The 26,499-nt window shown below is 33.6% G+C and overlaps 1 long non-coding RNA gene across 1 annotated transcript; it reads right to left on the minus strand.

Moving 5' to 3' along the window:
- Positions 1-14,012: 14,012 nt before the first annotated feature.
- Positions 14,013-14,794, minus strand: LOC141702671 (uncharacterized). Its single transcript, XR_012567227.1, has 4 exons — positions 14,732-14,794; positions 14,559-14,652; positions 14,208-14,348; positions 14,013-14,117 (listed from the first exon to the last, which is right to left on the minus strand). It is a non-coding gene; the product is annotated as an uncharacterized LOC141702671 (long non-coding RNA).
- Positions 14,795-26,499: the final 11,705 nt, after the last annotated feature.

The raw sequence follows: 26,499 nt of genomic DNA on the forward strand, positions 1-26,499 counted from the left end.
TAGATGGAATCAAATTAAAATTTTAAAAGTTGCAGTTCCATGCATATTTGTCAAGTTCATGCAGTACAATTATAATGTTTACTTAACACTGTACTGCAAGAAAAATGGATCTGTGGAACTCTCTAGCTTCCGATCATTTTTTAGATGCTCAGATTGACTGCTACGATAATCCATCCACACGCAAAACTGCTGAATCGCCTCTCTTTTCTCCTCTCCAAGACTCAGCATTCCATCTTTCCTTTGTTTAACTAACTTCTCTACTTTTCTTACTTTATTCTCCAACTGATAAACATATGAGATATTATTCTCCTAACTATTCTGATCATTCCCAAAAAATAGGAGCAACTGATGTTGTTGTGTTGTTAAAACGGATAGACATATTATATATAACAAATACATGATGAATTTTTATCTAAATACTAATTATTTACGTCTACTACCCCCTCAAGGTGGAGCCGGTGTTGATGTTTTACAAAGGCCGAGCTTGGATACTAATTTTTGAAACTGTGTTGCGCTAAGCGATTTGGTGAAAATATCGGTGAATTGATCAACTGATCCGATGAAGGTTGGTTGAATGATCTTTTATTGAATCTTCTCTCGTACAAAAGTGGAAATCTATTCCAATGATTTTGGCGCGCTCATGAAAAATCGTATTTTCGGATATATGTATGGATGCTTGATTATCGTAATTTAATGGTATTGGAGATGTGTGCGATATTTGAAAATCTTTAAGTAAGTAACAGAGCTATTTTAATTAAAAAGTAAGATTAGCCAAAACTCGATATTTTGCTTCTGTAAATGAATGAGAGACTGTTGGTTGTTTCTTTGATTTTCATGATATTGGATTTGCACCCATTATAACAAAATATCCAGTAGTAGAACAACGAGTCGTAGGACATCCAGCCCAATCTGATAATGTAAAAACCTTTTAAATAAAAATCACTTTTGGAAGATAACATAATACCATGATTAATAGTATATTTTAAATAATGTATGATTCTCATAGCATCCTGAAGGTATGATGTGCGAGGCTTTTACAAAAATTGACTAAGATATGTAACTGTATAAGTAATATATGGTGTGGCGCCCTCCAAACCCAGGTCAGAAGTTTGGGGTCCACAACACAAACACAATATATTAACCTGTATAAGAAATATTATTTATAATGACCCTGCTTCACAAAACCACGGATCGCAACAGGTTAAAGTATGAAAACAAGCCACGACCTTAATTTTTATTACAACGTACCAAATCCCAACTAATTTAACTTACAGCTGATAATAAAATTATTCTTACAATCTTACTATCTCACTACCTCCATAAGCTTCTGCTAGCTTGATCCAACTCAATCTGGAATCCTAGCTCGTACATTGAACTGGGAAACCTCGCTATCAACCGTATCCCTTTTTAACTGTAGAATACATAAAAAGATTTGCAAGAGTGAGCTAACTAGCTCAGCAAGTCATAATAACGAAAACTGGGGTTAAACAATGATCAAGTGAGATGATTCAGATGAATCAAGTTTCTTTTTAACTAGTCATTAGAATTGGATATTCATTTTAAGTTTTAAAATCAAGGTTAGGCTGCTGATCAGTCACGCACTAACCCCGAGCAAAGCACACAGCACTGCTCCAATTACTGGATCCAAGGCACACATTGGCCTAATTCGACCATGAATCTGGTCTGACCACGAATCTGGTCCATATAAAGAAAACTATCCAATTCTAAAACAATTCAGTGTAATAACAATGTAATTCAATGAGCAAGATCATATTCAACAGTGATAAAGCATCGGTATTAAAACATAATGCAATTCAAGATGCATCACAGGGGTGTATCAAGGTACGTATACGAAATGGTTTTCAATTTGTAAAGTGATCAGGTATTAAACAAATAATAATTGTTCGAGGTATAGTTCTTTGATGTTGTAAGAAATGGTTGAGATATAAAAACTTTTGTGTTTTCAAGCAATTTCGTTCCAGTGTTTGAAGTTTGGTAGTTATACATTTGAGAAGTAGTATCATATTTGTGTGGTTTGGTGTCTGAGGATCAACAAAGTACGGTTTACAAAGAATAAGGCTTACGGCTCAAGATCAAGAAAGAATCAGGGTTTAAGGGTAAATAGTTTGAAGCATATGCATTATAAAACAGGAGTTATGTTTAATGATAACAATATGTTATAAAACAGTTCGAAACATTGGTAACATATCTTGAAGAAAAGTTCAAAAATACTTGCCTTACAAGGCTTTACAACTATTACTGATCAACCCTGAGCCAACTCTGCTGCTCAGGTTCTAACGCCCAACCATTAGATCCCATTGGATTCGACTTCAACACTCAGGTCTTTCTGTTGAAACTCTACTGAGCTCGTCGACTGACCACTATGTTATCTTTAGTCCATCATCCACTTTCAGGTTCCCGACTATAACCTACAGGGTCGAAATACCCTACGTTAGACGTCTAGGTATGCTTGACATATTCTCAATACTAATTTTTACTTAACGATATTCAAACCCGACTCGTAATTATATGGATTATTATAATATAACAACACACCCAACAGTCAGGGTTCACATTCTCGAGAAATCGGTTTGGTGTTCACTTTCCGAAAATACGTATACTTGTAATTTCACAAAATTAGGGTTATGGATTTTAGCAAATTATTTCATCACATCGTGCAATCGAGTTCCATATAAGACATATATATATATATCTATATAACCATTCGACGTCCCGATAATCGTCAGATACGCTTCCATATTTTCGTAGGTGAATTTCTCGGAAATCGGGCAGCGTCTCTTTTGTTTATCGGACTACCCGTCGAACACAATATCGACGTCAAATCAATTCACAACAACTACAATGACAACCCAAATCACAATCCAAATGCACGAATCCCAATCACCGATATTATTTAACTATTACTCTTATTCGCATTTTACATTTTTATTCATATTAGAATTCAGAATTGGATCATCACTGTCCACCGTCGACTCGCCGCGGCTCATCGTCGACTCGCCGAGGCTCATCGTCGACGGCGGTAAAATTTCACCGATTATTTTTTTAATAATTTCCCGCACGAATTCAATATTTTTATTTGACAAAATCCGTCAAATATGCCTCTGTAGAAAATAAAAACAAACATAATAATTTAATTAATAGCCAAGCAACAGAAGCAAAGCACACTCGAACCACACCATCACACTTCAGGTAATACACGCGCCACCGGCGCTGCACACACAAACTGCACGCACACACACTTGACACACACACACAATATTTACACACACACTTAACAATCACCACCGTACCAATGACACCTCGCCGGAAAATAGGCGGCATCACGGAGGCCGGAGGAGAGAACAAGGCGGCACACACACAGAGAAACACGGGTGATTCAACACACGTATGTGAGTATATATATGTATATTTCTGAAATACCATGGGAATTAACACTAGCATCAACGGAACAAAAGGAACAGGTGCGGCGACCTTGTGCCGGAAAGGAAGAAATCGAGAAAAACGGTCAGCAAGAAAGAGGAGTAAAGGAGGAGGAATAAAGAGATTAAGGGAGAAATGAGAGATTAACAGGAGGGATTTGAGAGAGTGTACCGAGAGAAATTAAACCGAGAGGAAAGAAAAATGGATCAAGAGAGATACCGAGGAACTGTGCGTGCTTGTTATTGTTGTTTTTTTTTCTGTAAAATACCAGCAGGAAACGCGTGGCAATACATCGTCTATAAAACTGACACATTTCGTTTAGGATAATTACGAAGATTTAAAGATCTATTTTGTCCCACAATTTGAAATTAACGGAACAAGGTGCGAATAAAACAGCCTCCGAAAATTACGAAAATAATTTTAAAATGTCATAAATATCCCGAAGTAAATAAAAACGTAAGTTTCAAAATTTTAACACAATTTTTGAAATGTCACTTATACCCGCTTTTATCAATAAAACGAAACGACGAGCGCGTGAAACTAATCCCGAAAATTTCCAAAATAATTTTAAAATTCTCAGAATATTCCAAACTTAAATAAATATGGGTTTCATAATTTTTAAAGAATTATAGAATTAAATATGAATTTTGCAAATAAAAGCATTCATAAAATCATTTAAAGATAAATAATTAATAAAATATTAATTTCTAAATTTTATAAAATCCTAAAAATAATTATTAAAATTATAAAATCATAAAAATAATTTTTTTGAAACATTCCCAATATTTATGCAAATAAATTTGCACCAAATCCAGTTTTGAAAATGAAAACAATCCAATATGACTCCATAATTAATCACATGAACAACCCGGCATATTATAAATTACACCTATATAATAATCAACCAACACAGAGCGATCAAAACCAATACACATATTTTATTTAATAATTTCCGTAATAATCACATATTTAAATAATTCAAAAACACACGAGTCGTTATATCCTTCCCCCTTTAAAAGGATTCTGTCCTCAGAATCTGGTCTAACTAATTAAGTGAGGATATTTATCAAGCATATCTGACTCAAATTTCTAAGTAGACCCTTCTATTCGAGGGTTCAAACGTACTCACAATAGCTATGCACTCGTTTCCAAGGACTTGCCTTTGACGATCAAGAATTTAGATTGATCACTATATGCAGAATAACTTGGACAAGAGCCCATTGGCTCCTGATCAATCATTTAATTCCAACTTAATACTTATCACTTTAACATTGACAAGTAAAATACATTAAGTGTACACACAGGTATGACGGTCATATCATTTATGAACAACTTTATTTATATTTATCAATACTTTGAATGGTTCACTAATTTTAAGACTTAGCTTGTCCCTTCTACTCACACTTATCCAATCTTTTTCAAGACGACACTTTTACTAACACTATTGGTCCTATTTCTATGCTCATACTTTCTCTCAATACAATTTCATCTTCTTTCTTTGTCTACTCCGAGCTGCTTTAACCAATAACATTACGCTCTTGGTGTGTAGAATTAACTTAGAATTTAACAACTTCCTTTCTCTCACTTTATCTCAATAAAAAAAAATGGGAACTTACACTCGCGTTCGCATCAAGCTTGATAAAAAGCATTCCAAAACTGACATTGATGATAAATGATCATTCCAGTGTTTCCTTAAAACTCAACCTCTCAACATATCTTACATTTCCTGAATTATTTTCGTACCTTGACTTTTTATTCAAGGATGATAGGCGGTACTCGTTTTCAACCTGGTTTCTAAACAGTTAAACATCTCTTACTCTTTCCAATTCACTAACTCCTCGGTGGTCTTATTTGTAACCAATCCTTTCTGTCGATATAAGGCATCTGTTACCATACAGCTTTGTTTAGGTAGTCGTTAATGGATTAATTCTGAATCTTTTGTTAACCTCGGTCAAAATTTTAGTTTTGAAGACTCAACGTATAGTTGCTTTCCTTCTGATCTTTGGAGAAAAATCCTTGGGCATCCCACGTAGACTTTCTTATTCCTTGAGTAGCTGAGGATGTTATCAATAAATGCAATTTGCTTATCTAAGTACTCCTTATACACCATGATCCTTAATTCCTTATAGCCACCTGATACAATTGTCATTTCACATAATATCATCAGAGCTTGCCATGTTCTGAACTCACTTTGATCGTAATCTCTGATATTTTCTCAGGTCAGATCTTAAGTTAATTCTCAATACATAACACACTTCTTAAATTAGGTCTCATAAGTAATCAATTCTTTATAGGGTCTCACTTCTTCTTATTCATTGTTTTGTTAAACTCCCGATAATCAGTACATACTTTTATACTTTCATTCCTTTTTCTCCCTTAACATCATTGATATACTTCATAATTTGTTTCTTGTAAAACCATTTCCTGGGTCTGCCTTATCTACTAGGCCTCCAATACTTCGCTTTAACTCTTTGGCATGTCTAACACTTCCCAATCTATTCTGAAATTCCCTTCTTATATCCGGTTATTACTATTTTTCTTTAAGTTTTTATATATCTTGGCATTTCTTTAATAGATTAAATACTCGATATTGTGAATTCCCTATGGGATCTCATTCCTTAATTCTTCTGCTTGTAGCGTCCAAGTGCTAGAGGAGAATCTGGGGATATCATGATCATTCTCCTGGGCGCATGAATTTCCTCTCGCTACTGCTAATATCGATCCATTATCTTCTTTTGACATCTCCTTATCTTTCCCTTAACAACTTCGACTGAAAGGTCATACTATTCACCCTTGCTCCTGCTTGGATTATAAACTCTGATTCCCAATTTCAACTTCTAAAATTTCATAAAAAAATTCTTCCGTTATAGTCTCTATGTCCGTTATTGCCTTCCTCTATCTTTGCTTTTCCTCGTGAATATATATTTCAACCACTTATAGCCCGTATAGATTTTACACCTTTCTCCATACATATTATGTTTCCCAAATCTTTCAAAATGAATATTATTATTGTTACTCCCAAATTATAGATAGGATACTTCTGCTCATAATGTTTCGGTTGTCTGGATGCATATACAATAACCCTATAGTGTTGCATCAACACACATCCTATTCCCTAATGAGAAGCATCATTATCAACTACCAAACCTCCTTGATACTTTTAAATTAATAAAACAGGTGTTGAAACCATTCTTTCATTTAACTCCGCAAAACTTTCCCTTCATCCTTCTCCACTTCACAAAACTTCTTGCTTTTCCTGGTTAGCTTCGTCCAAGATATTGGAACTTTCACGAAATCCTGCACAAAGTTCTAATAGTAACCGACCCATGATAAAATTTCTTACTTTTGTTGGTGTTCTGGTCTCTTTTCATTCATAGTAATTTTAACTTCTGTTGAATCTGTTTTGATCTTCTCTACATTGACTATCTATGCTAAGAACTATATTTCATTCAACTTCTTTCTTCTCCAACTTCCCAGTCATCATTAAACGCTTTGCATGGTCCTCAATTAACATTAAGTATCACAACTATAGCTTACTCGGATATTTCTTAAAGCAACTGTCCATCCAGTTCAAATATTACTGGTATATTGGTTAATCCAATTGACGATACGAGAACAATACTTAGTTCTGAAAATTATCTTTGATATATCCATAGGTTTAATCTTCAGTTGGTGACATACCAAGTCTTAAATCAATCTCATAAAAGTACTTTGCTTCTTTCGTTTGATCAAACAAATCATTGGGTTGAGGTAACAGATACTTGTTCTTGATAGTAGACTTGTTGAGCTTCCGCTAGTTGACGTATAATCTCTTAATTCCATCTTTCTTATTAATAATTAATATCGGTGCACCTTATGGGTACACTAGGTCTAATCGCTTCTTCTTCTAACATCTCTTGCATCTGCTTTGCTAATTTCCTCATTTTAACTGATGCCATTTTGGGGAAGGCCTTGGTCACTGGCTTCGTTTCAAGTGTTAAGTCAATCGCGAGCTTCACTTCTTTATCGAAAGAAATATTGATAACCCATTTGAAAACATATCTTGAAACTCTTTAATCGTTATAAAATCTTCAAATTTTGTTTGCTTCCGACTTTTATATATTTTATAATCACCATAAGGCTCGTATCTTGATCACCGCAATTATTATTAACAAATTCGTTACCTTCTTTCATCTTCTGAACCTCCTCACCTTCTCATTTGGCATCCTCAGAATTATCTTTTCGTCACGACGGTCTGTCTAGACATCACACTTTAGTAGTCAATCCATTCCAAATACATACTCTTTGCAGGACCGCGTAGCAGTTTCAATATGTCCAATAGATTTCAGTTCTTCCTGAGAAATATAGGTCAAAAAATTAGTATATCGATGTGAAAATATTCATCTTTATAATCACAAGGTGAAACAAGAAGAAGAAAGAGTGACTGAAAAATATACAGGTACCATATTATACACAGAAATAAGGTTTGATTATTAACATATTACAGGTACCATTAGAATATATATCATCACTTATCACTTAACAAAGAAAAATGAGACGGTGTATCATCTGAATTACTAAAAACAGTATAGGATTATTAAGTGTCTGTTTAATCATTTAAAATAACACAGAACATATAGATATCACAAAAGAATATTACTGGATGTTGCTAGTTATCTACTTTTCTTATTAAATACGTCAACAGCAGAATGAGACTTGTTAGTTGGTCCACTTGAGAAAAATTCTACTTATGCCATCTTGTCAGTTCAACACAGAATTAGGTGAGGCATGAATCTGTGGCTCTCAACATTATTATTCAAATGTGGCCAACAGACCAGCCTTTTCTTTGGACTATGTAATGAATGTGACAGAAATCACATAAAAAATGGTGCACCCAGAGTTCCTACTCTTGTACATTTAAGATTTACATATAGACCCTCTAAGAAAGACATAAGAGGTGATATATAACTCACCAGTCTGGTACAGATCTTTCATCTATTGGTACCAACATTGGCACAATTATCAAAAGTTCAAAGAGCAATCCAATCAAAACTGGGATGACAAAAATCTGGGGAGAGAAATCAATGTCAGAGTTGATAAAATAAACAAGAGAAGTTGTAATCAAAGACCAGATTCTTACCCATATCGACAATAATACAGAGCTCTTCAGAACAATGCCACACCACTTCCATATATGCTTCAAAAGAACTGCAGCTACAATAGTCCAAATGACATAGCTCTCAATGACAAAAGCATAGAGATCTAATACAAAAAATCTAGAGCTAAATATGTTAATAACACCTAAACTTAATTGTAGAACATAATAGAATAAATAAAACTGAACATACAAATATAAATATACAACGACATATCTATATAAATACACAATGGATGTAAATATAGCTAAAAGAGAGAGAGAGAGAGAGATATGTTACCGATTGAAGGTTGGTTTCAAGCTCCAAAGCTTCAGACCTATAATAAAAGCTTCATTAAAATCAAAACATAAAATTTTGAAATAAATTTAAAATTTACATACATAATCAAACCGAACATTTGCTTTCTCGGCTCGATTTTAAGCTACTAAATTAAATAAGACCACCAATTTCTAGCCCGATTTGTTACGGAACACTCCTTCCCTTTTTCAAACCATCGTCAATCGCTTTTACCATGGCCAGACTCTTCCACCAAGATCTAGATAGGGAGACAGAAGAGAGAGGAGAAAGATATGGTAATAGAGAATACAATAGTGGAGTGGAGAAAGAGAGAGCAAATCTCAATTCAGTGATTTTATATTAGGTTTAAATTTGGTTTTACAAGAAAGGAGCGGTAAGAAAGGAGACAGGGAGAGACAGAAAGACATAGGGGGAGAGAGAGGGAGGGAGAGAGTGAGTGAGAGAGAGAGAGAGCTGAACGAGATGAAGTTTAATATTTGAGAGAGAGAATCAGAGTTTTGAGATAGAGCGGAGGTTTGAGAGAGAATTGCAATCGTGGTCTGAGAGAGAGATAACAAAGAGAGAGAGCCGCGAATTTGAGAGAGAGAGCCCTGATGTGTGAGTCGAGGTTTGGGGGAGAGAGGGAGAGAGATAAAGATGGAGATGGAGAGAGAGAAACAGAGATGTATGGGTGTGTGAGTAAAGGGGGAATGGGGAAATAAATTTTTAACTTTTTTATTACGGGGGAAAATTTGGGTACTTAGCGGGGGAACTGAAACATTTATTTAGTAATTTTTTATTAATGGTTATAGACAACGGTTAGCATAAATAAGCGATGTTAAAGTGAAAAACATAAATTTGTTATTATTTTAAAATTGAACATAGACAACGGCTACTATGTAAAACTCATGTTAAACAGGCTTTTAACATCGCTTTTTTTAAAACCGATGTTAAATAGGCTTTTAACATCGGGTGCATTACATACCGATGTCTAAGCACCAATGTCGTATCTACTATTTTTAGTATTGTGTTCTCAGTTTGTTCTCTAACCCTTTCTTCATGGGCCTTCAGTCGACACACTACTTCTTCCAATGACATTGTTTTCATATCACCGAATTGCTCAATCGTAGATGCAATCTGAATAAACTTCGAGGGTACAGCTCTTAGTAGTTTCTTCACTACGTTGGACTCTGCCATGTCTTCACCTAACATGCGTATATTTGTTACAATGCCAGACAACTTCATGTAAAAATCCTCTATTTCATCAGTTTCCTTCATTGTCAGAGACTCAAACTCTGCTCTTAATGTCTTCACCTTTGCAGCTTTCACACGATCTACACCCATACACTGAGTTTTGATGGCCTCCCACGCTTCTTTGGCAGTTTTCTTCTCAACCAATGATAAGAGCATATCTTCTAGTATGCCTTGATAAATAGCTGCCAACACAACCTTATCCGTCCGTACTGGAACAGGTGCCTTTGGATCGTCGGGTTCCACAGCCTCCCATACTCCTTGGGCTTGCATGAATACTTTCATCTTCAACGACCACGCGAAATAGTTGTTCTTCGCCAGCATAGGGTAGTCCAAACTAATAGGTCCATCTTTGCTCTTACTTGTGTCCGTCATAATTTCTTTGCTCCTTTTCACCGGTCTGGGCATAAATTTGGGCATTCACCACACCCAAAGCTCTGATACCAGATGTTATATATATTACTATGTATATAGGTGTAGTTCGTGTAAGATTATAAAACTGGGAGAAAAAACTGATTGCATTAATTAACTTGGTTACAAGAAAATAACTTAAGTACTACATGCCAACAAAATGGAAACTACCTATCACGTACTGGACTCCTAAATAAACGCCACTAACTAATGTAGTTGATACCGATCCTAAGGACTCTCCTCTGTATCATGACATAGTCAGCAAAACAAATACAGCACAAAACATTAATTCGAATAAACACCTAACTAAAACACTTATATTTAAATCATTCCAACAGTTTAAAGAAGATTGAAGCTGCTGACGCCTTGTTATTTCTGCAGAACATTGTCATCCAGGTGAGGCCACCAGATAAGGGGATCAGCAGAAAAAGTATAAAATTAAAATTATGTATGCCTAACCGATGCCCAGTGAGTGTCCAGGAGAAGGAGAAGGACAAGTCACTGATAGTTTATCAGAGAAGTAGAAGGCGGCGGCCCAGTAGATTGAGGAATCCCAATCAAGTGTAAGAAAGAAGGGTTGATACGTGATCTTAACTTACATGGGGTCATGAGAATGTGTAAACAAGAGGTGGATATAAAATTTCATTCTTCTTAGATTTTTGTAATTTATCACTTATTTGTTATGAAATAACATCTTTTATTTTTTGTCAATTATCTAAAATCCCTTCTATCTATATAATAAATCCCGATTCCATTTCAATGTTTTTTTTACACCCCATACCCTCCAAATTTAATATTAATTACATAATATGCCATTCCCTAAAACTACCTTAGATGCTTACTTTCGTGCACACACGGGTGGAAATACCCTTTTGCCAATTTGTGATACGTGTGCAAGACTTTCAAACATAACATTAGCTATAAACGCCTAACCAAGCTGAATAAACAATTGTTAGCTACTCCTTTAGTCCAGTTGTCCAAACAAATTTCAAATTCAAATTTATTCCTTTTTGCATCTATTCTGCTGCATCTATGAAGGTTCTTATTTTACAGTTCTCTCATCCTTTCTTATGCATCATATTCTATTATAAATAATTTGTTTGAATCTTATTTTTAATTTTTTTTCTTAATTTAATTTCTTTGTTGTAGGATATGGTTTACTTTTAACTATAACAAGTACGATGTTCCTATTCCTATGAGGTAGTTAAAGGAGACACAATTTCTCCTCATCTTTTATATGATATGACCAACATGATGATTTTAATTTATTATGAATTAATTTATGCATGAGTGATTATATTAAAAAAAATTGCACGTTTAACTTTGGATTTATCCAAGAAATAATCAATATGGATGTGTTTGGGATGCATTTCTTCAAGATGATTTTAAGTCCATGCATTTGTACTGTTTGAAAAGTTTTGAGAGAGTTTATATTTAATTTTTTTTAATATTTTCCAAATTTCATGCATAGCAATAGAGGGCCTCGTATGTATTTGGTAGTCAATGTTGTGAGTGTTTGTATAATGATTTAGGAGTTATACTTCAAAAATGTTTTAAACAAGTTTGATAGATAAGACCCTTAAATTATACAATTTTCTTCATTAGGTCTTATATGTTACAGGAGAAACCGGTCACTTTTTGTGTTAGTCACTTTCACAAGATAATCTTCAAAGAAAGGTATGGATGTTGACTTTAAAGTATAACTGCGACTTTGTTTGATTAATTGGACAGTAATGTACATTTGTTAGTAACTTATGAGTTATGAGTATGTCACATATATAATTATCTATGTAAAAAGATGTTTAGTAATATTATGTTTTTTAGATTATTTCATTAGTGTTTATATTAATAATTAATTTTATCTTTAGCTATTATAAGAAATGGAAAGTGAGTGAAATTGTAAATTATGTTTTAGTTAAAATATTTATAATAAGTGAGAAAAAACTAAATGATTGTGGCCCAATCACACTGCTAGACTTGATTAAGATTGCATAAATGTTATCCAATAAATTTTGCTCATAATTTTGCCTATAAATAATTGTATAAGAGTTTTTAACTTCTATCAACAGGGCAAAAATATTCATTAACATTTGATAAGGTTTTCTAATATGAGGCCTCCCACCAAGATGTTTTGTGTGAAATTATCACAGCTGTGCTATTCATGGTTATAAAAAAATTGGTATAAATGAAAGGTTAGATCCCTGTTAGTTCTTTTTGACCGAGGTCAGAGCGGGTTTAGTCAAAATTTGCTCTTGATAAGATTATTGTTGATAAGATTATTGTTGTTGCTGATTTGCAGAAATCTATAGAAGTTGTTACATTTATTGTTGTTGGTGTTGCGCTTCATGAGAATGCATTAATCCCCTAGGTGATTTTGTTGGTTTGCTTTGTTTAGCTGAAAATTCGGCAGGAGTCTGAGGGTTCAATGATTTTGAGAGATTATCATGCCATATATGAGCCAGGTTATATATCTCTTAAGATCATTTTTTTTATGTGAGATTCATTATATTAACATTAAACATGAGGGATGTTTGATGAACTTGAGATGTGAAACTGATCCCCCAGTTTTGTGATGTCTTGCTTCTTCACTAAACAACTAATTTTTCAATTAGAGTTTCTTAGGAAAAGTCACTACTAGAAAAACGTTAATAGACATCGGCTAAAAATCGATGTCTATGAATGTAAAAATCCGATATCTTCGTGGGTGATGTTAAAGACCCCCCATTTAACATCGGTTTTAAACTGATGTTAAATACAGCATATAACATCAGTTCTTTGTTTAAAACCGATTTTTGTATCTTGATATTAAATTTATCATGCATATCTAATCTTCATATATCATCATAATATGATATTTTTATCAATTTAAATATATGTGAGCTAAGCAAAATCTTTCAATTTAACCAGTAAACTGATGTTACTAGTACCAGTAACAATAGTTTTCATCAAAAACCGATGTGAACAATACCTTTGACATCGGTTCTTAATTGGTAACCGATATCTATTTGTAACAAACTGATGTCTATAATGCTCAGTAACATCAGTTTTTTATTTTAAGATTTTTTTTGCTATAGTATTTAACATCGGTTTTTACTGATGTCAATGGTCAACGAGAACTGATGTATTAAGTTTTGACAGACATCATTTTCCATTATAATGATGTTTGTACCTATTTTATTAATGCACATTTTAAAAATATAGATTTCAAAAACCAATGAACTACCAAAACCAATTGCTGCATAATACCAGTTATCCATAAATCTAACAACTTATATTCAAACATCCAGTACAACAGATTCATCTAATCCAAATATCAAGTATTACACATATCCATCCATATATTATACTACTGTCTATACAAAGAATTTGACTTTGGTACCGACAATAGCATGTAAAATATCATTTGAGGAACGCCTTTGTTATTAAAATAACAGAAATAAAGAAAAACACCAAAATAAGCATGACATTCACCTGCCACTTTATTATCTTAAGACTAGTTGCTAGTTGACGCTTATGATTGTTTACCGACGTAAGTAGCCTATGGTCAGGATTACGGGTTTCTTGGGCAAGACTTTTCCAACACTTCTTCCTGTAATTGTTAAGCTGGCATGATAGAAGGTTAGAAACTACTACACGAAAAAAGTAAGTTTACATATAAGCTGATAATAAGAAAACTTAATAGTTCAGCAATACCTGTTCTTGTGGTATCTTCTCAAAACCAAATTTTTTGGTTTATATAGTTTCAGCTTCTTCAGCTGCTGGTAGAACAAGGGTTCAGATACTCAGGAAAGCCAACAATTTCTCGATGCATGAGAACAACAATTGAAAATAGCCCTGTGCAAATGTTATATACTTAAATTGGGAAACAGTATTTGTGATTAAAACATGACTAAAGTATCAGAAACTCCATATTTGAAAAAGGAGGAAAATTATACTAGAATATATAATAGAATCAACTGATCAGCAGCAATTGTTTCAAGCTATAAAAAAAGGTTTATCTGACAACAAAATGCAACATCTTGTTTAGGCTATCTTCAAACTAACCTTGCCCTGGTTTTCCTTGGTAGTTGCAACCAACGGGAGTTCTGCTAAGTCACGTCCAAAAATTCGAAGAAGTCCAGCAGATACCACAGTAGAGCTGCATGATACAATAGAGCTTCAATAAAAATTAATGGCACTAATAGGAGACACAACAAGAATATGCAAAAATTACATACTTGACTGTCAAGATTGCACAGTACATTCCACTCAAGTCTTGGCCCCTTATATTCCTTCTACAAGATTCAATATAACCACAAAAACGGTAAGAAGATTACACAATGGAACAGGGTACTGAATGAAATAAACCTTCCAGGTTATGGTGACTGTGATGCTTACTCATAAACCATTGATGGGATATAATCACGTCCTGATAATACATCAACTATAGGGTAGAATTTCTCCTGCAAATTAGGTAGTTGAAGTCAGAGAAAATATAACAAAACGTTGTTTTGCAAGGTTACTGCCTTAGTATTTAACGCCGAATATGCATTCAAGCCCAAAGAAATAACTAAAATATAACAAAGCATGATAGCCTTACTACTGTTGTTATGTTCATATTGCATTGTATAGTTATCTTTGATAATAACTGAAACTTTGAGAATCATCACAGTCATCCAACAAAACCAATTAACAGTTACATTTATTTCAGGTAATTGATCGTATTATAAATCTTTTATCTCATTATAAGTATTTAATTAATCGTGTAATGCGAGTATAAATTAGTTCAGCTGTTATGTATATAATAGGTTGAACTTCTCCCAGCAACTTTGCGGCAGAACCTCTACATTAGTCCGATATACTCGCCCAATATGGGAGGAATGCAGCAATCCCCTGTAGTTTGGTTTAGCAAGAACATGAAACAAGCAAAACTGTTAATAGGAGTTTTATGACATGCTATATGCTCTCAAGGTATTCTACACATTCTGAAAATAGCAGAAAATGCAGGACATATTTTTGATAAATAGATGAGGGAGTAACACAACATACTGTATCCCCATATATATTTCACAGCATTCGGTAAACATTAATTTTGATGCATTTGCATCTGATAATATATCACACTATGTCAATACGTACTTGTGCTGCAGCAATTATATGGTATGAACAAGTCGACTATTTCAGATTATATACAATAGCAGAGTGAGTAGCTAAGAAAGTAGAAACATTGAACTAAAACTTGCAAGAAACAAGCAGAGCAAATGAAGCCCCAACACAAGCCCATGCAAAAATATTAAATAATCCAAATTAAAGTTACTAAACAAAGAGCAAACAATATTGGAGTAGTCACAATACCCTGCATAGTTACAGCAGATTACTATGCAAGCATACAAAGATGCAGCTTTCATTGAGAAGAAAGTAAGCAATCTAGCACAGTGTCAAGTGTGTACATGCTTAAAAAGCATTTGTATATATAACGAGACTCTAAAAAGACATTGACCTAGTGGGAATAAAAAAAATACCACTACATTGGACTACTATATATAGGCATGCTTATAAAGAATCAAACTGTGAACATATACAACTTTCAACAAAAAATAGAAGAATGATTACATGGCGTATATCAGACAAGGAACCCTTTCCCAGAGAAGATGATGTCCCCGTGAAATCAAGAACGTCATCTATTAATTGAAATGCCAAACCCTGCGCAAGAAAAAGACACAAAATGGATTACCAAACATGTTACTGGACCAATATATTATTGTACATAAAATATAGATTAACCAAAGAAGTATGGTACAAAAGTGATGAAATGTTCTAATACTAAATTGGAACGCAGAAGACAGCCTGCCTGATGCAGCCTCATGCTTTTATTTTATAATTATTAAGAAATCATCTGTAATGAAAATCAATAAATTTATACTTTGAAACTATTATAAGAAGTTCACTATTTAATCTGCTTTTAAACTCTCAATTCTTGACTATACACCCACTGGGTAAAGTGATGGTCACTCGTGCTTTAGCAGAGAGCTTTCATGTACTTCAATAACTTCTACTTGAAAACACAATACAGAAGTGATATGAATTACAGAATTAGAGCAGCAATAAGAATAGATTGCATGCAAGTTTTTTTCCATAATCAAATGCCAACATCGAAACTTAAGATGTCTTCCCTGCAAGAAGTGCAATTGTTTTGCAACTGTTTGAAATCATTGACGCAGTCTTGTAATATGTCTTTTGCAGATAGTACTCCATACTGCAGAAAAAAAATGAGTTCACATCATTATTCCTAGAAAAGCATTAAATATGCAGTAAAGAAACTATCTACTATAACATTGTATAAGTACTATAAATGAAGGCTTTTACACAGCTTTGTACAAATTGAAGTTCGAGAATTCAACACGAGAGCTAATAAGCAAAAATATTAAATAGTCCAAATTAAAGTTACTAAACTCCCACAATCTCAGCTATTAAACAAAACAGCAAAGAAAACACGTAAACTAAATTCACATTAATGCAATAACATCATTTTTCTCTTTCATATATTCATAAACAACTCTCCATTCAAATTCAAAGAGCGATCGAGACAACAATAAAATAATTTAAAAAAATAACCCAATTTAGAGTAAAATGCTCAATCTAACATGCATAATTACAGATATCACTCAACTAATTAAAAAATACAAAATTTGGATTTCAAATTTAAACCCCCAATTTTAAAATTAGGGTTTGAAGCTTACCGAATTCATGTTTTAACCACCGACTTAGATTTAACCTCAATCTTAGCTTTAAAACTTGACTCGGACTTTAAACTCCGACTCGAACAACCTTCTACGACCCTTTAAATTTTGACGAGAGCACAGAGAGAGATAGAGAGAGAGAGAGAGAGATGGAGAGCATAGTCGACAGAGAGAGAGAGATCGAGAGCTGTTCTTTGAGTCGAAAAAAGTGAGAGAGGAAAGAAATGAGATTTGGTTTTGTTTGGTTTTATGTTTTATGTTTTATGATTTAAGAGTGTATGAATTTTCATTTTAATTTTATTTTAATGTTATATTGAAAAGAGGGGGATCTATGACTTCAAATTTTGCTAAGGCAAAAAATGAGGGGGAAATTTTTAAGAGGGAATGAATTATTTGGTTAAGGGGGGAAAGGGGGAGGCGCGCTTGATAAATTTTTTAAAACAGACTTATAACATCGGTTGGTCTAAGAAACCGATGTGTATCTTACAAAAAGACATCGGTTGAATAAAACAGATGTAAAAATCACCTTTTACATCGGTGCCAACAGCAACCGATGTTTAAGAGGCGATGTCTATTTTACTTTTTGTAGTAGTGAGTATGAGAAGAAGGTCTTTGTCTTACCCAAACACCTAGAGAAGAAGTTGGCTTCACTTTATCTTGAAAAGCTTGGTGCCAAGCTCACTGTGCTCAGCAAGCACCATGTTGATGTTGAAACTATATTTAATCTAAGCTAGTATTTTTGTTTATTAGGAAAATAAATAGCTGGCTAACATGTTTGTTGCGGGCTGAACTAGTCTCTGTTTAGTTGGAGAGTTTGTAGGAGAGTCCTTTCTTATCTGGAGTAGTAGAGCATTATTAGGAAGTGGTAGTTTATCAGTTTTCTCTTTATCATCTGTAACTTTGAGTCTATCAGTTTAGTTGCAAATACAGTGAGTTTATTTTTGCCTGCGCGATCTCTAATTTCATTCACATATATCTATACATATAAGTGTCTGGTTTACATTTGGATCCTACATTTGGTATCAGAGCTTCTGTTTTGTATGCCAAAGTACATGCCAAAAACAAGCACGATGGAGACAGTAAAGAGCAAAGATGGTTCAGTAGGATTAACCTATCCTATGTTAACCAAGAGCAACTACACGGCCTGGGCACTCAAGATGAAGGTATATATGCAGGCGCATGGCATATGGGTAGCAGTTGAACCCATCAACACAAAAGAACCGATTGAGGTTAAGACGGACAAGATGGCGTTAGCTGCAATATACCAGGGTATCCCCGAGGATGTACTGTTATCTCTAGCAGACAAGGAAACTGCTAAAGAAGCTTGGGACGCAGTGAAGATGATGTGCCTAGGAGCAGAAAGGGTTAAGAAAGCAAGGATTCAAATGTTGAAAGCTGAATTTGAGTTCTTAAACATGAAAGACTCGGAGCTGATTGATGATTTCTGCATGAAGTTGAATGGGTTGGTCACTAATATAAGGGCGTTGGGAGAAACTATTGATGAAACATATGTTGTGAAGAAACTGCTGAGATCCGTTCCGTCCAGATTCTTACATATTACGGCTACTATCGAACAGTTTGGAGATCTCGAGAAAATGATAATAGAAGAAGCAGTGGGTTCTCTTAAGGCGCATGAAGAACGACTACGGGGAAAAACTGAAGTTTGTGGAGAACAACTTTTGTTAACCGAGGAGGAGTGGAGAAAACGGGAAAAGAATGAAGGACATTTGCTGCTTACACGGGAAGAATGGCTGAAAAAAACCAGCAAAGGCGATGTGGTTTCAGGTATTAAAAACTTAGGTGCTGGCGCTTCTCGTGATGGAGGACGCTCAGTACGAGATAGGAGGGAGATAAAATGTTTCAATTGCAATATCTATGGCCACTATGCAGCTGAATGCCGTAGGCCAAAATGAGAGAGAAGGAGGGATGTTAAAACTGAAGCACATCTAACACAAGCTCAGGGTGACGATGAGCCAGCATTGCTATTGGTTGAACACAAGGTTAAAGAAAGGAATCAGCTGTTGCTGAATGAACAGGATACTGTGCCAAAACTAAGTCACAATTCTGATAAAAGAATTGACTCAAATGTTTGGTATTTAGATAACGGGGCATCTAACCATATGTCTGGTTTTAGATCGAAATTTAAAACATTGGATGACGAAGTAACTGGCCTGGTTCGTTTTGGTGATGGTTCGACTGTAAGTATAAAAGGAAAGGGAACAGTTGGGTTTCAGTGTAAAAATGGTGAAGAGCTAATGTTTCATGACGTGTACTTCATTCCGGATTTGTGTAACAATATAATCTCACTTGGTCAACTTTCAGAGAATGGGAACAAAGTAATCCTGAAGGAGGACTACTTGTGGATATACGATGGTCAAGAAAGGTTGGTTATGAAGGTACAACGATCAGCAAACAGACTATACAAGATTACTCTGGAGACCGTACCGGATCCTATGTGTTTAATGAGCAAACGGGAGGAATTACCAAGGCTTTGGCACGCACGTCTTGGCCATGTAAACTACAAAGCAATGAATATGATGTCTGAAAAGGGAATGGTACGTGGTTTTCCTGAATTTACTCAACTAAAGGAGATATGTGAGGGATGTTTAATGTCAAAACACCCAAGAAAATCTCTTCCCAAACAATCAGAGTTTCGAGCAACAAAACGTCTAGAATTGATTCACGGCGATTTGTGCGGTCCTATCACACCAGCAACTAAAGGAGGCAACAGGTATTTTTTCCTCTTGGTAGATGATTACACTCGCTTGATGTGGATATACATGTTAAAAACTAAGGATGAGGCACTATGTGTTTTCAAGAAATTTAAAGTAATGGTCGAGAATGAGTCAGAAGAAAAGATTAAAATTTTCCGGACAGATAAAGGAGGGGAATTCACCTCGAAAGTGTTTGTAGAATTTATTGAAAATGAAGGAATTATACGACACTTCACTACGCCCTACACTCCACAGCAAAACGGAGTTGTAGAGCGTAGAAACAGAACCGTTGTTGAAATGTCTCGTAGTATGTTGAGAACAATGCAGGTGCCATCAGAATTTTGGGGTGAAGCTGCTCGTCATGCAGTGTATGTACTAAATCGATTACCGACTAGAGCTCTTTCAGAAAAAACTCCCTATGAGGCGTGGACCAGAACAAAACCAGATATAGGACATATCAAGATATTTGGTTGTGTAGCATATATGAAGCTACCACAGGTGCACACAACAAAGTTAAGTGATCGAAGTAAGCCAGTAATCTATTTAGGTAAAGAACCTGGAACGAAGGGCTATCGTCTATACGATCCTGTCTCTGGAAGTATGCACGTAAGCAGGGATGTGGTTTTTGCAGAATCAAAGGCTTGGGAATGGAATAAACAAGAAGAAAATTCAGGGACAATTGGTACATTCATTCTGATAAACAGTGGCTCGAGTTGGTCAAGTCAGGAAGATTTTGAGAGCCATGAGGCACCAGATACGCCACAGACCTCAAACACGAGTACAAGGTCTAGCCATGGGACACCTAGTACGCCACAGTTTTCAAGTGCGAGTACAGATCCTAACACCACAGTTTTTCAGCCGAGTGCAGGGTCTGGTAGTACTCAGTCTGTTACGAGGGAGAGCAACACACAAGAGAGTGATGTTAGTAGTCAGCCAAGACATTTTCGATTACTAGGTGATATATACAATGAAACAGAGGAAGTTGAAGCTGAAAGCGAGTTGTTTTTCATGGGAATTGATGAACCAAGTAGTTACAGAGAAGCAGTCACTGAACAGGTTTAGAAGAGAGCAATGCAAGACGAAATTGATTCGATAGAACGGAACAAAACATGGGAGTTGGTTGAATTGCCAACAGGACATAAGCCAGTGGGACTTAAATGGGTTTTCAAGTTGAAAAGGGACACAGAAGGGAATGTCATTAAGCATAAAGCTAGGCTCGTTGCGAAAGGGTACGTGCAGAAACAAGGAATTGATTATGAGGAGGTATTTGCGCCGGTGACACGACTTGAAACTGTGAGGTTATTACTTGCTTTGGCAGCCAAAAACGGGTGGCAAGTCCATCATCTAGATGTGAAATCTACTTTTCTCAATGGGGAATTGCAAGAAACAGTTTATGTCGAGCAACCGGAAGGGTTTGTAAAAGAAACTGGGAAACATTTGGTGTACAAGCTAAGGAAGGCGCTTTATGGACTCAAGCAGGCGCCCCGCGCTTGGTATGCACGGCTGAATAAATATTTGGAGAGTTTGGGTTTTGAAAAATGCCCACACGAGCATGCCGTTTATACTAAACGTGAAGGGGATGAAGCTTTGGTGATCGGAGTCTATGTCGATGATTTGTTAATCACTGGTATGAACGCTACAATTATAGAAAAATTCAAGGTTCAAATGAGTCAAGAATTTGACATGAGCAATCTGGGTTTGTTATCACACTATCTTGGCATTGAAGTCAGTCAAAATGGAGAGTACATTGAACTTAGGCAATCTGCCTACGCTAAGACGCTACTCGAGAGAGCAGGTATGATTGATTGTAATGCAGCCAGGTACCCGATGGAAACAAAATTGACGTTGCACAAGGATAGCAAAGGGAAACCAGTGAATGCAACATAGTTTAAGAGCTTAGTCGGGGGTTTAAGGTATTTAGTACACACACGCCCTGACATAGCATATGCTGTTGGGGTTGTGAGTCGATACATGGAGCGTCCAACTGCTCTACATCATAATGCTGTTAAACGGATATTACGTTATGTTAAAGGCACTGTGGGGTATGGTCTGGTATACACAAAGAGGGCTGGAAATAACCTGTTATCAGGATACTCGGATAGTGATTTAGCTGGGAATATAGAAGACCGGAGGAGTACCAGTGGCATGGCATTTTATCTTGATGAGAACCTTATAACTTGGGTGTCACAAAAGCAGCGTTGTGTGGCTTTGTCATCGTGTGAAGCTGAGTTTATGGCAGCAACAGCTGCAGCTTGCCAGGCAGTTTGGTTGAGGAACTTGCTTGGGAAAATTACAGACTTAAAACTAGGTGTAGTCATAATTTATGTGGACAACAGAAGTGCTATTGATTTAGCAAGAAATCCGGTATTTCATGGACGTAGCAAGCATATCGACATACGCTATCATTTCATTCGAGAGTGTGTAGAACGGGGTGATATCGAGGTTAAACATGTGAAGACTGAGGAGCAAAGAGCAGACATTCTTACAAAGCCAATGTCCACGGTTAAATTTGAAAGAATGCGAACGTTGCTTGGCCTGAAGGATCTGCAGTAACCAGCTTAGATTACGGGGGAGTGTTGAAACTATATTTAATCTAAGCTAGTATTTTTGTTTATTAGGAAAATAAATAGCTGGCTAACATGTTTGTTGCGGGCTGAACTAGTCTCTGTTTAGTTGGAGAGTTTGTAGGAGAGTCCTTTCTTATCTGGAGTAGTAGAGCATTATTAGGAAGTGGTAGTTTATCAGTTTTCTCTTTATCATCTGTAACTTTGAGTCTATCAGTTTAGTTGCAAATACAGTGAGTTTATTTTTTCCTGCACGATCTCTAATTTCATTCACATATATCTATACATATAAGTGTCTGGTTTACATTTGGATCCTACAGTTGATTACATCAGTGTTTGAGTTGAGGGTCAATACAAGCGTCCTCACTACACGTACTGAGTTAGGAAATGTTGTTAGGACTGTTTTAATGGGTTGAATGTTTGATCCAATACTATGTCTAATTTTGGGATTATTAGTAGCATTTTTTTGGGTGGTGTTGGGACTTTTAGTTGAAAGAAAAAATAGGTTTGTCTTGAAGACCATGTTATTTTCAATAAAATGAAATGAATGGTTGGGAATGGGGCAAATAAACAAACCCATTATTTTGTAACACCAAAATTGTGTAACACCATTTATAATATTTTTTTGGTGCATAAGATAGTATGAAAATAACAAGCAAATTAATTTTTATAATGTTAAATTAAATTTAATCATTTCAAAAGCTAGGCATGAGAAATTAATATTACTAAAACATAGATATTTGTAAATTTTGCAAGTCACTTTAACTCAAAATATAATTCATCATATTATTTTAGAAATACGATAAATATCTATATATACGTTTAGAAAAAAATTATCATATTTAGTTATTCCTCGCACCACTTTTAGATATTTAATGTATAATTTCTAATTTATTAATACTTATTATAAAATATAATTAATTAATATCTTTTGTTCACTTTATGGTTCCCTTAATGGTTGCATAATATTGGTGTGTAATATTTAGATACATAAGTAGAGATTTACTTTTTAGTAATTTTAATAATATACATTAATTAGAAGGAATTGGTGCATAAATAATTTATAAATTGGTGGTTAAATAATTTATTATCTCTTTCTGAGTAGTGACTTCTATAGTACTTTGGACATAAATAATGTTTACTAAACACACGCTAGTTATCTTAAAAATGAAGGTGCTGCCATCAATAAAAAGCATCATCTTTATACTTTCAAACATAACACTTTTTATCTTATTTTGTACGTGAAGACATCTCCGATAATAATTTAATTTTTCATATATTTATAAATTCAAAAATTAAATTTATGATAAGATAAATGTACTTTGCCCCAAACATTTTTTAATAATTAATTATTATATATTTAAAAAAAAATCATTAAAAATTTAATTAAAATTTGATAATTAAAAATTTAATTAAAATTTGATAATAAATTAAATTTAAGGAGTTTGAGGTAAATTAATGTGATATTTAATTATGCACCTATTATTTACTTATATTATTTAAATCAAATACCAAAACTCACGTAATTATATTAAATAACTATATGGTACAAAATATAATAACCATTGAATCTATATTATGGCAGATGAATATTTTAAGGGGGGTGAGAAAAACAGGGAGGAGAATGTTATATTAATAAGTTTTTTTTAAGCAAAAGAGAATTCATATTACTACAAAGTTCACATACACGCTAATAAGGGAGAATGTTCTATTTATAAGTTATACTAGCTTGAAATTCCATATGAATTTTTTTAATATAATATAATTTTTTAATTATAAATTGAATTGTATCTTTTAAGATGAAAAATTTGTTGCTCAAATATTTTTTATATGATTTGATTAAATTTATGTATACTAACTTAAAACCCGTATCATACATGGGTTTTTTTAGTATTATAATTTTTTTTAAATATAAATTCAATTGCAGCCTTAAAGATGCGAAATTTATTTATTTAAATTTTTATATTATATGATTATATAATAATTATATATATACATATATATTTGCAAAAAGATCTAACGGGCTATATGAAATTGATAGTATATTGATTATAACTATAAAAAAATTGGATAAAATCCTCTTATGCACACTATATAATATTAGCTTATAACCCGCGTGATGCATGATTTTTTAAAATTTACTTTTTTTTTATAAAAATATTTTTTAATTTTATAATTTTTTAATGTATAGATATTGTTTTTTTCTTATTTGTTGCAATATTATTGATAGTTTTGTTGTAATATAGTCGCAACAAATATGAAGATATTGTAAAATAAAATATATTTAATCAAATTAAAGTTTAAACAAATAAAAAAATTAACGATTTTCGTTTGATTTTTATTTGTGCTCTATCTAGAGTTTTATAAATCAAATTTTGATGATAAGATCTATCTTATGCATATTATATAGTACCCATATAATGCACATACATTTGCAAAAAGATATAATGGTCCATATTAAATTGGTAGTATATGAACCATAATTAACTCCAATAAGATACCCCTTATGCAAAATAATTATGAATTTTGAATTTTTATTTTATTCAGTTTAGGATGCCTACTTCTTTTTTGTTTAAATGATTCAAATGATTAAAAATTCTATTCAATTTAGAATACCTACTTATCTTATACCATATTCATTTATTTTATATTCAACGTTTATGATCAATTTGGTTAAAAATCTAACAATACATATTAAATTGGTAGTACACCAATCATGACAACCAAAATTTTGGATAAGATCCCACTTATGCATATTATATAATAATGAAATGATTAATTATATAATTAAGTTTGTGAAAATTTTCAAACGTCTTTTGGTCCAAGAACTAAATTGGAAAATCTGAAATTTCATAATCAAACTTACCTCTTTAATATTGCTTTAGAATTAGTATACCAGGATTTTGATATTCATCGTACTTATCTTCATTGTTTCTTCATTTCAAGTTAACACTATAAGCCACATGTTGAATTATTACGAATTAAAATATTGTAAAGTTAAAAATTCAGTTATGGTCGATTGTCGCCGAAACACTTACATGAAAAAACTAATCCATATTATAATAAAAGTATTATAATATGAAATGTTGTTAAATTAAAGATCGAGATGTCGCTTAAGGCGATTTTGAAAATACTTCTTAACAGAAATTAAATTGTAAATAAAATTTATAAAACATTGAGAGGTTATATTAAAATTAGAAATGTCGCTAAAAGCGACACTGAGAAATCTTCATAATAAAATTGTAATCTTATTATGATAAAATTTATTAAAAACTAATATGTTGTTAAATTAAAAATCGAGGTATTACCGAACGCGAAACAGAAAAACCTTCGTAATTATAAGAAAATATAGAAAACATATTATAAATTAATATACTGTCAGCTAATATTTATTTAAACCCTAATCATCTAAATTGGAGGGTTATACCATACTTATTTGAAACGTGTATATTACTACGTTTGTACTTGAGTACTTTATACATATACATGAGATAAAGATGCATTTTGCTTATATATATTATGTCCTAACTTATTCTCATGTCATGTATGTACTTATAATATGTTTTCAATTATACCATTCAAAATTTGAAATTTCAGAATCAAACTTTCCTATTTTATAATGCTTTGTTAGAAGTAGTATATTGAGATTTCGATATTCATCTGACTTATATCTCACTAGGTTGAAATGAAATCAAATACTATTGATAGTCAGGCTGTTAAAATCAATCCTAGAAAGAAAGTAGCAAGGCTTTTCAATGTATACTATAAAAAAAAATAAAGAAACTACGTATATAATTATCTCACAATGGTGATATCTTATTTACAATACTAATTTTAATATTAATCATATGTTACAATATACTAAAACACAGAATGGGATTGAGGAGTTCCTCTTTAAATATTAAAACAATTCATCGGATTAACCTATATAATATTCAAAACACAATTCTCAATTGAGTAACATGGAGGATAGAAACTTTTAAGAAAA

The sequence above is a fragment of the Apium graveolens genome, unplaced genomic scaffold, assembly GCF_009905375.1.
Source record: "Apium graveolens cultivar Ventura unplaced genomic scaffold, ASM990537v1 ctg5471, whole genome shotgun sequence".
Lineage (NCBI taxonomy): Eukaryota > Viridiplantae > Streptophyta > Magnoliopsida > Apiales > Apiaceae > Apium > Apium graveolens.